General features: G+C 42.4%; 1 long non-coding RNA gene across 1 annotated transcript in view; it reads right to left on the reverse strand.

The window, feature by feature from the left end:
* The window catches only part of LOC146868158 (uncharacterized), a 99291-nt gene that overhangs the window by 13300 nt on the left and 70679 nt on the right, over positions 1–15312 (reverse strand). Inside the window, exon 4 of the long non-coding RNA XR_014966184.1 lies at positions 5798–5956. This is a non-coding gene — a long non-coding RNA (uncharacterized LOC146868158). The remainder of the gene's footprint in view (positions 1–5797; positions 5957–15312) is intronic.

The raw sequence follows: 15312 nt of genomic DNA on the forward strand, positions 1-15312 counted from the left end.
ACAAGAAGGCCCACAGTACTTGCATCTATTTCAGCACACTGTGTGACTGTTGCTCGTCCTCTCCTGCAGTAAAGCTAGTTCAAATGAGCATTACCATCTGATCTAAAAGCACTTTACACCACAAAATGGGGAAAGACATGTCTACATAATGGTGACACCCAATGTGACAAGCTATGGCATATAGAGGTGGCCAGCAGGGATGTGTCCCTGCCTCACTGTTGCTCAAAATATACTCAGAAGTAGGTGATTTACTCTTTCTACATCCTCTGACCCTGGGTACACCCTTTTCCAGTTAAAATGGGCACATCCCTGCATTCATGTACATGGATAGTTCCATATTTTAGAACCATATGAACGTTGGACTGCGGAAAGACTAGGCTGCAATCCGGAAACGCTGTACAGAACATGGGAGCAGCATCAAGAAAAAGAAAACTGGAATAATGGTGTTGAGTAAGAACACAGCCCTGCAGTGGCTGAGGTTAGAATTGTAAGACTGTTTTAGGATTAGGTCCGAATCCAAATAAATTGCAGACAGTATGTGCTCCAGTTATCTTTGCTATTTTGATCAAATATAGATAACGACAATTCAATTACCACTTTTTGCAGTCTGTAAGACACATAAAAGCCACGTGTTGATATGCAGGCCAGTGCAATGAATCCTAAGTGTGATGAAGAGATTGATTAAATAAAGTACAGTCTATGGTGAGAGACATGTCGTAGAACAACCCCTGTAAATGTAATTCTGTTAGAACGTGGTATTACGTTTAATAGTACTAAAACTATTCCAAGACTTCTATGTTACTGCTACAGTGTCATAAATGCAACCTTTAGGTGTTGTATGTCAAAAATGCTAAGTACTTTGTTGCCTGCAATAATAGTCCAGAATATCAACTATGCAAAGATCTCCACTCCCACTGTGAAGCCTCTCTATTGAAAAGTATAGGGAATATTAAAAATATTTAATTAACTCAAAAATAAATATTAAACATGTTTTTATAATTAATATTAATGTAAATTAATTTTTTATATTTATTTAAAATGTAGAACAACATTTACAATGCTCCAACACTATTACTACACGATTGTAAAATGTAGGCCCTCATTATGATGTTGTGTGGACCACCACAGACCGGCCGCCGGTCGCGGTCTGACCGACATCCAGGCCATCGGTCGGACTGCTAGATTACAATACTGGCAGTCAGAGCGATTATGTCGGGGTGGAAGACTGCCACCTCTGACACGCTCATGGAGCCCGTATGGACGGTGGTCAGACTCTAATCCCTACAATGGAGGCAGTGCCTGCGTAGGCACCACCATAGGGATTGGGATGTCCCTTTCCGACTGCCTTTTCAGGGTGGCCCCCCCGCTATGAAAAGGCAGACAGAAATGGACTTTGGGCGCCCCAAGCAGGTCCGCCATCCCCTGTGGGCCACAGCTAAATGGCCCGGGGCTATATGTGGTGCCCCTCAAACATCTATGCAACGTGTGCCAGACACCACATGGTGCCTGCACACGTGCATATGTTTTTGAAAAGAGCCTTTTTCTACTGCCGCTTGTGCTGCAGACTTTTTCCAGGCCATAGCAAAAGCCTCAGTAGAAAAAAGCATTTTACGACCACCTGCATGTGGTCTTATCGTAATAAGGCAGGCAGGACTGCCGACTCGTTCTTGGATGGTCACCTGCCCGCGGCGAGCAACTGCCATTGTAATTAGCCCCTCAATTTTGAAATACATCTTTAATTAATGGGAATATATTAAATGCAATTAAAATTATTTGTCTGCAATTTAAATTAAAAATAAATTACCACCTAAAGAACAAATATTTTGCATTAGTAATTATTACAAATGATGTATAGAATTAATTAAAATATTTTTGTTATATTTTAATAAAAATTATTGTTACATTGTTTTTCAAATTTTATTCAAAATAGGGTAGTCAAATATTTTATAATTAAATATTAAATATGTACTATTTGTACATACTTTTTAACATAAAATAATACTTATTTACATTTTTAGCTGATTTAAATAATTGAACATTATTTCCAATGGAATTTTATTTTCATTCCCTTCTTCTATTATTTTCTACCAGAGGGCATTGCAGTACAAGTTATTGCCCCTGTGTGGTGCTGGTATCAATTATATTTTTGGGAGTAACTTGCACTCACATTTTGTGAATAGGCAAAAAGTAGTAAACTTACTCAAAAGTGTAGATTACTGAAAGGTATAAGTTACCTTTGTGAATCAGGCCCATAATTTCCCTGTGCCAAGAAACATGTAATGTCTGGTTCTCTTGTAAATCACTCTCATACTCTGTGGCCAGGCACTATAAAAAAACCCTGCAGAATGATAATGAGTGCCACAAAAAAATTAACAATCCACTCCTAAGCTCGGGGTTTGATAGGTCCAAACTGTTAAGAAATCACAGAGCTAATTTCAAATGCCATCTGAAAAATCATGGGACAAGGCATATGCTATCTGCCACGGGTTCACACTTCACAGACTTTGGTACTGCAGACTCAAAGTGGGAAACAGGAGCTAAGAGGTTTTCTTGTCCAGTTCTGCATTTGATTTTCATGGTTTGTCTGCAAACGTGGGGTCGTGGAATGTCTGCACCCTTATGATATCTCTAACGTTCAACACTTTATAACCTACAGACACTTTTTTGTGGATTCTAAAAAATATGCCACTGTAATTAGCAAATGAACATGTTTTGGCCCCCCTTTTCAAAGTGCACCCATTGACAAAAATGCACAAATTTAGAAATACAAAGCAACTGCTCTATTTCATTCAAATTCGTTAAACAGCTCTAAAGTTGTAGGCAAATCAAAATACAACTTTTCAATGTTCAAGATATCTCAAATTTAATCTCTTCATGCCCAATCTGAACACCTTTTTAAAAGCTAGTTTAAAAACTACTGAATGGATTTATACCAAACGAATGAAATCACAATCCTAAAGTACTAGCTTTTTGGCAAGTTTGGTGTAATTCCGTTCAGCTGTTTTTTCTGTATAGAACAGCAAACAACCCTGTTGGAATTCAAATGGGATATCATACTCTTGAAAGCTCCCCCTTTTTTCTTTGCTCCTTGCTTGACAAATCTGTGCAGAAATGACCATTAAGTACCCAAATTGGATAAACTTTGTTTTCGGAAAGTTTCATGCAGATTCGTTGAATGGTGCCAATGTTATTAAAAAAACTGTCCAATCCAATCTCAGACCTAACAATAACTACATATATATATATATATATATATATATATATATATATATATTCACTGAAAAAACCATAGGTTTCACACATGTTATAGTTAGCTGGACATTTTACTGATAAAAAAACCAATGAAATTCCCCCGTTATAGTTACTGTAGGCAACTATAACTCACGCGACCGCAATCTTCTGCTGATGCTAATACTGTATTTAGACACTTATTTGCCCATGTCTTCTTCCATTAAATTTTAGCTATACATATATTACAAATATTTTTTTTTCATAAAGACACATATGTCATCAGCAGAGGATTACGGTCGCGTGAGTTATAGTTGCCTACAGTAACTATAACGGGGGAATTTCATTGGTTTTTTATCAGTAAAATGTCCAGCTAACTATAACATGTGTGAAACCTATGGTTTTTTCAGTGAATTTGCAAGGTTTTTTAAATGCTAATTCCTAACTATAACGTGTGTGAAACCTATGGTTTTTTCAGAGAATTTGTACGGTTTTTGAAATGCTAAGTTACTTTACGCCATTTGTGGCGTGCGCGCCCACTTAACGCAGTTCGTTCCGTGCGCGCACGGTGCGCTTCGTGCACCGTGCGCGCACAGTGAGCACGCGGTGCGCTTCGCGCACCGCGTGCCCACGTTACGCTAGATGGGCCATGAACGCACGATGCGCTTCGCGCACCGTGCGCACATGGAGGACATATGATGAGCATCGTTGTGACAGGTAAAATATATGTTTTGTTTTGCTGTAATAAGCCATGCGCAAATGGTGCCCTTCGGGCACCATTTGCACACGGAGTGGGGAGAATGTGGATATTTTTTTTTTATTTTTATTATTTATTACCGTACGCGTACGGTAAGCTTAATCGGCGAAATTTTCGAAAAAATTAAAATTGCCATTTTTCACTTGGGGGATCATTGGGGACTCCCTCGACATGGCTAGGTGCTTGGGAGCTGTCTAAACAGCCCCTTTACATGTTTTTGCACTTTGTTTTTCAACCCCCTGTCAGAGTGCGAGAGAGAAAATGGCGGCCGCCGCTTCCTGGTTCCGACCGATTCGAATGTTTACTAAGATCTAACGGCCAATCAGAATCGCGCTCGCGCACGTCACCGTACGCGTACGGTAAGCGCACCGTAAGCGCACCGTAAGCTGGCTCAGATATATATATATTGATTTAAAGGCTATTTTCTCAGAATCTACTGAACAGATTTACACCAAACCTACAAAAGGCACTTCCTTGACCTGAGGACTACCTCTCTGCCAAAATTCATTAAATTCTGTTCAGCCGTTCGGGCTGTAGCTCTGTCTAAAGGTCCTATGGAAAAATGCATGGGAAAAACGCGTTTTGGGACCCCCCTTTTATCTCAGCCCCCGCTTGACGAATCCCCCCGAGACTTTCAGGGTAGGAGCGGAGCTCAACGCCCCACCTATTTTGAAAATTTTGCGAGGATTCGTCGACCGGCGCCAAAGTAATTCAAAATAGAATGTTGCGGATTTCCTATGGTAAGAGGGTCCTAACTATAACTATCTACTGGCGACCGCCAGTAGATAATATATATATATATATATACACACTCACACACATACAGTCGCTTCACAGAACTCCTTTAACCCTGAAGGTGGTGGCGTGTGCACAGGTGTGAAGACCGTCAATATTAAACAACTACTTTAGCCATCCAGGAAAAAAAGGCATGCACACCTAGATATATATATATATATTCAATGAGAAAATAGAAAGGTTAAAGCTTAGTTATATATAAAAAAACTTATTTTATCTATACAAACCAAGTTTAAACAACAAACTAAAAAGTCTAAAGGTTTAGTTATATAAGGAAAAAGTTTTTTATTCTTTCCATCCAAACCATACATAAACTAGACGAAGATTAGATAGATTGGATTCTAAAGTTATAACTTTCATTCTCAATTGACACACCACCTTCACGTTACTTTAAGCCGTCCACCGTGTAACTTACTACCTACATTTTAACTTACCATACCACCTTGAAATTACTATAAGCCATGCAGCCTCCTACACTGTGTTCTCACCTCACTCGCCACACTACATTAACTATAACTTAAGCCTTTTCAAGGCACTGGTTATACCCTTGCATATGTCATTACTTCTACCACCTTATGATATCTTGATTGAGATGATTTTTCGAACACAGTGCACGGCAGAGTCATGAGTAATAGTGAAGGATCAAAGTGGTACTCTGATGTAGAGGTGGGCACCCAAAGTCCACCCATCTCCTACTAAGGCTTTGTGGAATTGGTGGTGGTGGTGGGAGCATAATTTCTAGTGGAGTGACAGACCTTTTTCTCTGTCTCCTTTAGGACGAAATGCATAGAGCCCTCCCTGTCTAAAAGCTGTTGACAGTTTCCCCTGACCCTTACTTCCTACTCTTTGAGTTATGTGTGAAAGGTTATTTATTACCAGACTCAGTGTTGCTCAATTTATGAAACTTGAAGAATGAAAGGCTGAGAAAACCAAAGCTTAAATCTGCATGTCATGATTTATAGCAGTGAGCGCTTAACTCAATGAGCTATTTGATCAACAACTACATTCAGGTCTCACCTCAAATACGATTTATCTATCGTCCATGTGACCATGCGAAGAAGCAGTCTTCCTCTACGTTGGGGGGAAGTATTCCCCATTCTCATGGATGGTGCAGTAAGGGAAGTTTTTCCTGGAATTTTGATGGCAAAAGCAACAAGCAAAACACCGTCCTAGTGTCTAAAAAGTACAATGAAAGACAAACAATCAACACATTATCCGTTATTTTAAAGGGTTTTAATATTGGCATGCACTGATATCAACGCAACAATATCAATACCCACATGTTAAAGTAAGTATATGAGCAGAGCTGATATGTTGTAAGTCGAGATTGTGGAATCAATTAATGTGCATTCCTACGACCTTCTCTACAAATGAAGAGAACCTTACGAAAATGAGTAACAATTCCAAATTCCACCATGCATAAAGGTGTGTAGTTACATTCAGCAGACACAAGATCCTCAAAAAACATTAGGCAAATCTACATTTTATGGTTTTGCAATTCTAAATATGTCAATTATTTTATTTTTGGGGTACTAATTATGCAGATAAGCTCCCATAGTCCACGCACTTCTGAATAATTGTCATCTTAGATTTCTCTTAACATAAGGATCAAAAAGCAGGACTGCAGAACACACGATATAAAGGTAAACTGGGCTGGAGAAAATACTCCTACTAAAGAAATAAACAATACTCACCTGTAATCTTCTCCTTGACTACAGTAGAATATAACCCTACACACGCGTGATCCTGGAACGCTTTTTAAATAGATTTTTTTCGAAAAAAGCATCAAAATAAAGTAAAGAGGCAGCTTTTTGCGTTTTTAAAAAGGCAACTAGGTAGGTGTGGGCAGCGGGCGAATGGAGTAGTAACCCCAAAACATTTCTCCCCTTCCACATTACTCATCCGCATACATTGCCAATGCGATGGATCCATCCTGACAACATTTGTACTGTCACTGTCCCGAGGAGACAGATATAATTCTGTGCAGTATCTGCCATGGCCATTTTGATCCGCAAGGACCCGAGGAAGTAGGCCTTGAAGCTGGGGCCTGAAGTTGAGCAAGGTGACACAGAGCGGAGACCCGGGCAGACGCATTATGTGTGAGCCCCTGATGGCAGATTTCACACAAGCCCAAGGGACTTCTCTTCTGGACGACACTGCGCATACCTGCTATTCATGTGGTGGCCGCTCACTGCACGCTTGGAACAAGGATGTACTGAAAGGGGGGACGTAAGTATGTATGTATGTGGTGTTAAAAAGCATGAACCAAGCCAAAGGCAGAGGAGCGCTGTGTAGAGTAAAATGTAGCTGGTTTGTGGACTGTTACTGCATCATGACGAAGTGAACCCTGAAAAAAGTAAGTTACCTCCTACTGAGCCACAACCTAACAGCTAGTACCATTCAACGAGTTTGACCTCTGACTGTCGCTGGGAGTGAATTCAGGTGAAATATCCATTGACAGTCACTTGCCAGCTAAGGGGTAACTTTGCTGACCTGGTTAAAGAAAGATTTGGAAAACAGTTTGAACGGGTAATTTAGACCAACTCTTAACTCAGAACAACATCTCCATCTACAAAGACTGCACCCTCAGCTCTAGAGGGGGTATATTATTTCTATAATTAAGAGGAGTTCTGATGTACCTGATTTGTGGATTCTCTGCTTCACGCGCTAGGTGGCACTAAACAGTGTATTCTTTTTTTTTTTTTTTTTGCAGAGTTTTATATAGCGCGAACATGACCTGACTCCAATGAGGTATCAGAGTGCTTTACATAGCACCAGTTACGTTACATGAGGACACACATTCATTTTTTTGTTTAGGCACGGGGAGACTTGAACCCAGGTCCTCCAGGTCTGAGGTCAAGCGCCCTAACCGTTAAGCCAACTCCTCTCCCCAATGATTTATTCCAATGAATTATCTTCTTCTTGTCATTGGTGCATTCAATAACCATATTGGCTGATCTGAGATGGACTGAATGCAATCCACCGCTGCTACCTGGAGCGTCAGCTTGTTGCTAAAGTGTGAATATGATGGCGGGAATATGATGGAACACTTGATTTCAGAAATGTTAATCTCGAAATCTTCAAAGAAGGATAAATAATGACACATGGACTCTGTCGAGCCAATTATCTGCAGGTGCCACCATGGAGTAGGAACTGATTCAGATAACTCAAGACCATTTGCAGCAGTTTCTCAAAGATATCAAGTCAGAAGAGGGACCGATGAAACCTGATTCCAAGAGTTATTCCAAAGTACTTAAGGGTAATCCAACTTCTTTGTGAGTCAGGATGAATGAACTTGAGTAGACACTTGAAGAGAGATCACAGGTACAGCTCCGTCAATCATCCCCTTTGGTATTGCTTTGTTCGCCCTAAGTTGGCAGGGTATGCCCAGACGTGGGTCCCTTGCTCCCTTTGCCACTGGATTCAAGATAGCCTGGCTGATGAGGGTTATGAACCAGAAACCGGTCCCAGGATGCTTGGTTCCGGTCCAGGGAAGACATGGCTTGGCAGTTCGGGCTGGACTGTTCCCATGAGGCACAGGGTCAGACTGATTTGCATATGGCCACGTCTGAACTGGGGTGGTGGAGTGAGCTAAAGAATGATGATGGATTAAACCCAGATCAGTTAACTGGGGGTGAGTGTTTGATTTGCTCAAACACTCCATCCATCATCCCCTTTGGTATCGCTTTGTTCGCCCTAAGTTGGCAGGGTATGCCCAGACGTGGGTCCCTTGCTCACTTTGCCACTGGATTCAAGATAGCTTGGCTGATGAGGGTTATGAACCCGAAACCGGTCCCAGGATGCTTGTTTCCGGTCCAGGGAAGACATGGCTAGGCAGTTCGGGCTGGACTGTTCCCATGAGGCACAGACTGATTTGCATATGGCCATGTCTGAACTGGGGTGGTGGAATGAGCTAAAGAATGATGATGGATTAAACCCAGATCAGTTGACTGGGGGTGAGTGTTTGATTTGCTCAAATGCTCCGTCCATCATCTCCTTTGGTATCGCAGCATTACATGTATGCCATTGTCAAGTCACTGAGGGAACAAAATGAAGAACTACAGCTCAAAAAGGATTTAGAGAGCAGAGAAATGGCATTTGCATAATAGGTCAGCCATGCCGCGTGGAGAGACAAGCTATAAGGAGCTACTTAAAGAGTTACTACATTTTATGAGAGGCAGAGAAGTGAAGTGAAGAAAACTCCAGGGCTAAAAGACATTAATGATCCTGATTGTGGTACTAACATCCAAAACAATTAGACATGGGTGAAACGTTTTTGCCAGAGGGTGAAGTCTTGAGGAAGAAGAAAAATCACTACAATATATATCGGCAACCAATACCAGAGTACTCCAGAGCTTGAAAGAAGTAGGTGATGTGCATGGATCCTCATGGGACATAAGCGAGTCCAGGTCTGATTCGTGGGCCTGGCATGTATTGCAGGATGCAGTTAGAGTATCCCCATCTGGGGATGTCTTCTGACACCCCCCATCCCCCCCCAACACCCAGCTGGATCACTAGATATTGAGCACTAGTCATGCAAAGTAGTTTTAAACTTGTGATATGGAATGTCAGGGGCTTAATAACCTCTTAAAAAGTTACAAAGTGCACTCTTACCTTAGATGCCAATCCATAAAAGTAACATTTTTACAGGTTAAACATTAATAGATATGGAGATGGGCAAGATTTGAAAACATGGAGAGGTCAGATGTACTCTTCAACTTATTTATCTTATGCCAGGGGGATGGGATTTTGTTGGCCACGAGGATCCCTTTCTCCCACCGCTGGACTAGAGCTAACGTTACAGGACACAATATACTTCTATATGGACTATTAGATGGGTCAGAGTTATGTCTTATTAATATATATGCCCCAAATACTGATGATGCATGTTGCTTTTTCCAAACTTTTGCAATTACTTCTACCATACTTAGGCATACCGCTTATATGGGACGGTGATTACAACTGCCCTCTTGCTGTACTTGCCTTCAGGCAAAACTAAATACGACTGGAGCCCTGTATGAGAGGATGGGCCTATCTAACTAAACATACAACAAGGGAGAGACATTGGACCTCATCATAGCTAAACCAAGCCTCATCTCATTAGAATCCATCTCCCCTTGTGACTGGACTGATCATCACAGCATTCTCTTCTTCATCAATATCGAAGTAATGCCAAAAAGGAGTCAACCTCCAAAAACAAAACAATGGAAAAGGAACATACAGAATATCAACCCCATCACCCTGGTTAACCGATGCAACTCCGCCTTGACCCCCACAACGAACATGGAGGACGTCCATGAACTCACAACTTTTTACAATTCCACGATGCTTGAAATCTTAGAAGCTACAGCACCCCTCCAAGAAAAAAAAAAATGTTTCCGCCAAAATTTCCAAACCGTGGTACAATGACTCCCTGAACTCGGAGCGTCGCAAACTAAGAGCTGCTGAACGACTATGGAAATCTACACCCTCAGACGCCCACCTACATCACCTTAGAACATTAAGAAACTCATACAACAGAAAGATTCTTAAGACCAAGGCAGACTTTTTCAGATCCCAGCTGAACCAAGCAATCAACCGTCCAAAAAAACTATTCGAAATCGTCAAGCAACAAGCTCGCAACACGGCTAACTCTACAGATCTTAACGAACTAGCTACACCTTCCTGCGATGAACTTGCCATCTTCTTCCGTGAAAAGATACAGGCCATCGAGTTCGACATAAAATCTAAGAAGGTCCTCCCACAACCTGTGGCACAGGACGCTAAAGCATACTCAAAATTCAAGGCCCTTTCCAATACTCCAGGGGAAGTCACTAAAAACAATGCCACTTGGAACACCTTCGAGCCAATACCTGATGTAAAAATCTATAACATTCTTCTAGCAATCAATCCCTCCAATCGCTTCTCTGACCCCCTTCCTCCTGCCCTATTCAAAATGATAAAAACATCCATCCTTCCTCTATGGGCAAAAATCGTAAACGCTTCTCTGAGGCAAGGCTCCATACCAGTCTGTCTTAAAATTGGGCAGGTTACGCCTATACTAAAGAAATCGGATGCCATCCCATCAGATCTCAACAATTACCGCCCTATATCTAACATCCCCACCCTGGCCAAATTGTTGGAGAAATGTGTACAAATACAATTATGTAACCATATTGAGTGCTACAACCTCCTAGACAATCACCAATCTGGTTTCCGTCAAGGTCACAGTACAGAATCTGCACTCACACACATATTTGATGACATACTACTTATGCTTGACTGCAACGAATCTTGCCTATTGATACTGCTTGACCTATCCTCCGCCTTCGACACGGTTAAACATGACAACCTATTGTCCCTATTGGAAGGAAGGATGGGCCTCTCGGGCACAGTACTTCAATGGTTCTCCTCCTTCCTTAATAACAGGACACAAAGAATCAAGATGAAGAATACACTCTCTCAACCATCAGTGGTCGACATAGGCGTTCCTCAGGGCTCAGCCCTATCCCCTATTCTCTTTAACCTTCTAATGGAACCCCTAGCGAACGCACTGAAATCAGCGAATATCCTTTACCACCTATATGCGGATGACACCCAACTATATTTGAAAATCTCCACACCTGAAGACTTCATCTCCCTCAACTCCATTCTACAGAACACGCAAAGCTGGCTCAGGAACAACCACCTCATGCTCAATATTAAAAAAACAGAATTCATTCTCATCTCCCCACCTAATCACACTCCAAAGATAGAGCAGTGGATGAAACACCTATCCGTCTTTGAATGTGCTCCCCTCCTCATCGATTCCGTGAAATCCCTGGGAGTCACCATAGACAAACACCTGGATATGAAGTCGCACATCAGCAAGGCCACCAAGGGAGCAAATCACCAGATGAGTTTGCTAAGGAAACTTAAACCCTTCCTCCCGCAGAGCGACTTAAAAATGGCAGTTCAAGCCTTAGTGTTATCAAGACTAGACTATGGAAGCACCACTCTCTGTGGCCTCCCCAGATACAAGCTGGCCCCGTTGAGGGCTTCACTTAACGCTGCTGCAAGATTGGTATCAGGAGCTAAAAGAAATAGCCACATTTCCCCGACCCTGAAAACGCTGAACTGGCTGCCATATGAGGCAAGAATTCATCTAAAAGTTGCCTGCATGACCCATAAAGCACTACACAACAACACACCCAGCTACCTAGCTCAAAAACTAGAACGATCCGGAGGATGCAGACAATTACGAAGCGCGAGTTCTCTACTTCTGAAACCACAAACCTTTCATAAAAAGAGAATTGGTTGCAGAGCCTTCTCAGGGATCGCCCCAAAGATATGGAATTCCCTACCTCCATTGGTTCGGGGAATCTCTTCCCTTACAGCCTTCAAAAAAGAGGTAAAAATCCTCCTAATGAACAAACTTACGTCCTAAGTCCTGACCCTATACTGGCTTCGAGCCACCGATACGATCCGCATATTACTGGATACCCTGTGTGGATGGAAAGAGAAGACTATTGGTCTGTTTATATCCCAATGCAGGCCTAAGGCCAAATAACCTTATTGTCTGCAATATGACGTTGCCCTCTGGGATCATGTTCTCGTCCACTGGTCTACTATGTCATCTTATACCTATGTTATCTTATACCTTTTGCCTCTACTGTAAGTAATGACGAATATCTAATGCGTGTATATTACTTTATCTTTTATGTCTCTTTAACTATATACATACTGTAAAGCGCTCTGATACCCTCGTGGGTCACGTTCGCGCTATATAAAACCTTATAAATAAATAAAATAAATATACATTTGGAGTGAGCTCCACCCCACTGTAAGTGAATACTCTTGCCACTCGTCAACACATGAGACCTATAGCAGACTAAATTGTATCCTGGTAACTGGAGGAAAGTGCCCCTTTTTGACAGGGTCACCCCCACTTTTTGCTTGGTATCTGATGCAATTCTGACAGAAGTGCACCGGCCTCCTTCTATCCAGGTCCCCTGGGCCAGATCTCTTTCCCTAAAATTGTATAATTGTTCACCCAATTACCAATACCGTTAGCACCTCCTGTGAGTACCTAGTACATGGTACCCCTGGCAGGAAAGCTAAAGAGGGTCTCTAACGGCCGTGGCATGTATTGTGCCACCCTAAGAGACCCCTCAGCACCACACATGCAAACTGCCATTGCAGGCTGTGTGTCAAGGGTGCAGAGAAAAGTGAAGACAAAAAATGGAACATCTCCTATGTGCCATGCCTGCAGACACTGCATGAAGTATAGGTCAGTCACCCCTACAGCAGGCCTCACAGCCCTAAGGCAGGATGCACTATACTACATGTGTGGACATATCTGCATGAGCAGATATGCCTCTGTGAAGACTAAGTTGATTCTTAGATATTACAAGTGAATAGAGAACTCATTTGAGTACATGTGCTTTATACTGGTGTTTATGAGTTCCCCAGCTACATGATGGCTTCACTGAAACTAGAGATGTTTTATATCAAACATCTCATATTAATAAGCCTACGCTGATTCCAGTGATGGATTTATTAATACATGCACCCAGAGAGCCCCTTAGAGGTGCCCCCTGAAAAACTACCAACTACCTGTGTACTGGCTGACTGGTGAATACCCAGCCTGCCACCACAGGCAGGTGTCTGACGCCCTGAGGGCAGAACCAATGCCTGCTCCACTGAATGTGTTGTCACCTCTTACAAGAAGGATGGCTAAGTAATCAGAATATCAAAGCAGGAGGCTTTATTGGCCTCTTTCATCCAGACAGGGGAAATACCACCACCCTGACCCGGGATCATTTGGCACCAGGACGGATGGGAAAATTAGCTAGTCAGGAGGCATATTCCTCTCTCAGGCTAGTACCACCCCTAAGGTGGGCTACCTGAAGTTAACACGACCTTTAGAATTCCATCAATTAGTTTGGCAGAATTAGGCTCTCTGGGTCACAGTTATGGCCATTTTCCACGGGAAGTGGTCATATAGAGACTGTAGACACCCTAAAGGTAAGTAGCCCATTGGCTACTACCTGTCACTCCCTGTAATGCCCCTAAATTGAGTATTCAGTTGGCAACCCTAACACCAGGAACTTAGATTCAACGGATTAAGAAGAGAGGACAAAGAAAAGCCACAAGAAAATTGAGAACTGAAAACTGCTGTGGACGTTTGCTGCCAAATCCTGCCTACCTGCCTGCGCTCACCCTCAACGATTGTGACCAGCGACTCATCCTGCAGCTGACCAACTTGCAAGAACCCTGGGAGACTGCCAGCTCTGCGTGAACTGCCAGCAATCTCACTTGGAGTAGAGGAGCTACTCCTTGCAGTCTGGAGGCACCGAAATGCAAAGTTTGGTCTACTGCGTTGCTGCTCCAGCCCCCAGCCTGATTCAGCAGCCCCCGAGTAAGAGGGCCCTGTGTTCCTCCTCCGCCCAGACCCCGGGTTCTCCTGTGGAGACTTTGCCCGCAGGCTCTGCACAATCCAGTGTTTTGTATTGGATATTGAGGAGGCGATGGGACATATTTTGACACTAATAGAGGCTCGACGACTACTAGAGATAGGTTCTCACAGACCTCTCTACAGGACTAATATTCACGTTGAACTTATAGCCAATGTATTGGCAAGTAGACTCTGACATGTTATTGGGTCGTTAGTGGAAGGAGACCAGTATGGCTTTACTCCGGGGACTAGCACATTGATGAACCTCAGACAGCTCATACATGTCTTGCAAACCACCCATGAAATGTAGATAGAGGGTGCGTTGATAGCACTGGATATCGAAAAAGCTTTTGATACTATTAGGTCCCACATGTCCACAGTGATGCATAAGATTTGCTACAATTATTCAGGTCTGAGTGGAATTGCTATATAGTGAGCCCATGTCTAGAGAGAGATTGGGCTCATGGTATCCAACAGCTGGGTGATCAAACGTGGCATTTATCAGGAATGTTCCTCTTTACCCTTATTGTTCAACCTAGCTCTAGAATCTTTGGCAATTAGGCTTAAGGATGTGCTGCAGAATTGGGGATCAAAATTGAGAATGTAACACATATAGTATCTACGTACGCAGATGATACTCTGGTTTAGCTTAGATAACCCCATGCTTTTCTATTGATATTGTTAACAGAATTGGAGCGATTTGGGATGGCATCTGGTCTCAGGGTCAATCAGGATAAGATGGTGGCTTTCCTCATGGGCAGGGTGGTAGGAGCCACACTCAAAAATCTACCAGATGTGGGTCCACAATTGGAAGTGAACAGATTTCGATACTTAGGTGAGCAGATAATCCATACTCTGAATAAACAATATGCTTATAATATGGGTAGTGTCCTGCAAGGACTCCGAAATTGCATCACCTTCTGAAATACATTCCCCCTCTTCAGAATAGGTCATATCGCGCTTGCGAAGATGGTGCACTTGCCCTGCTACATATATAATTTACAATACAAAATTCCCGATCCACATTTAGGGAAAGAAATTAGTTTTGCATTTCTTTGGTTTGAGCGGGAAAGAAAAGCAGGCTACGATTATCCGATTATCTTTTCTTAAATCAGAT

This window comes from Triturus cristatus, chromosome 1_2 (genome assembly GCF_964204655.1).
Source record: "Triturus cristatus chromosome 1_2, aTriCri1.1, whole genome shotgun sequence".
Lineage (NCBI taxonomy): Eukaryota > Metazoa > Chordata > Amphibia > Caudata > Salamandridae > Triturus > Triturus cristatus.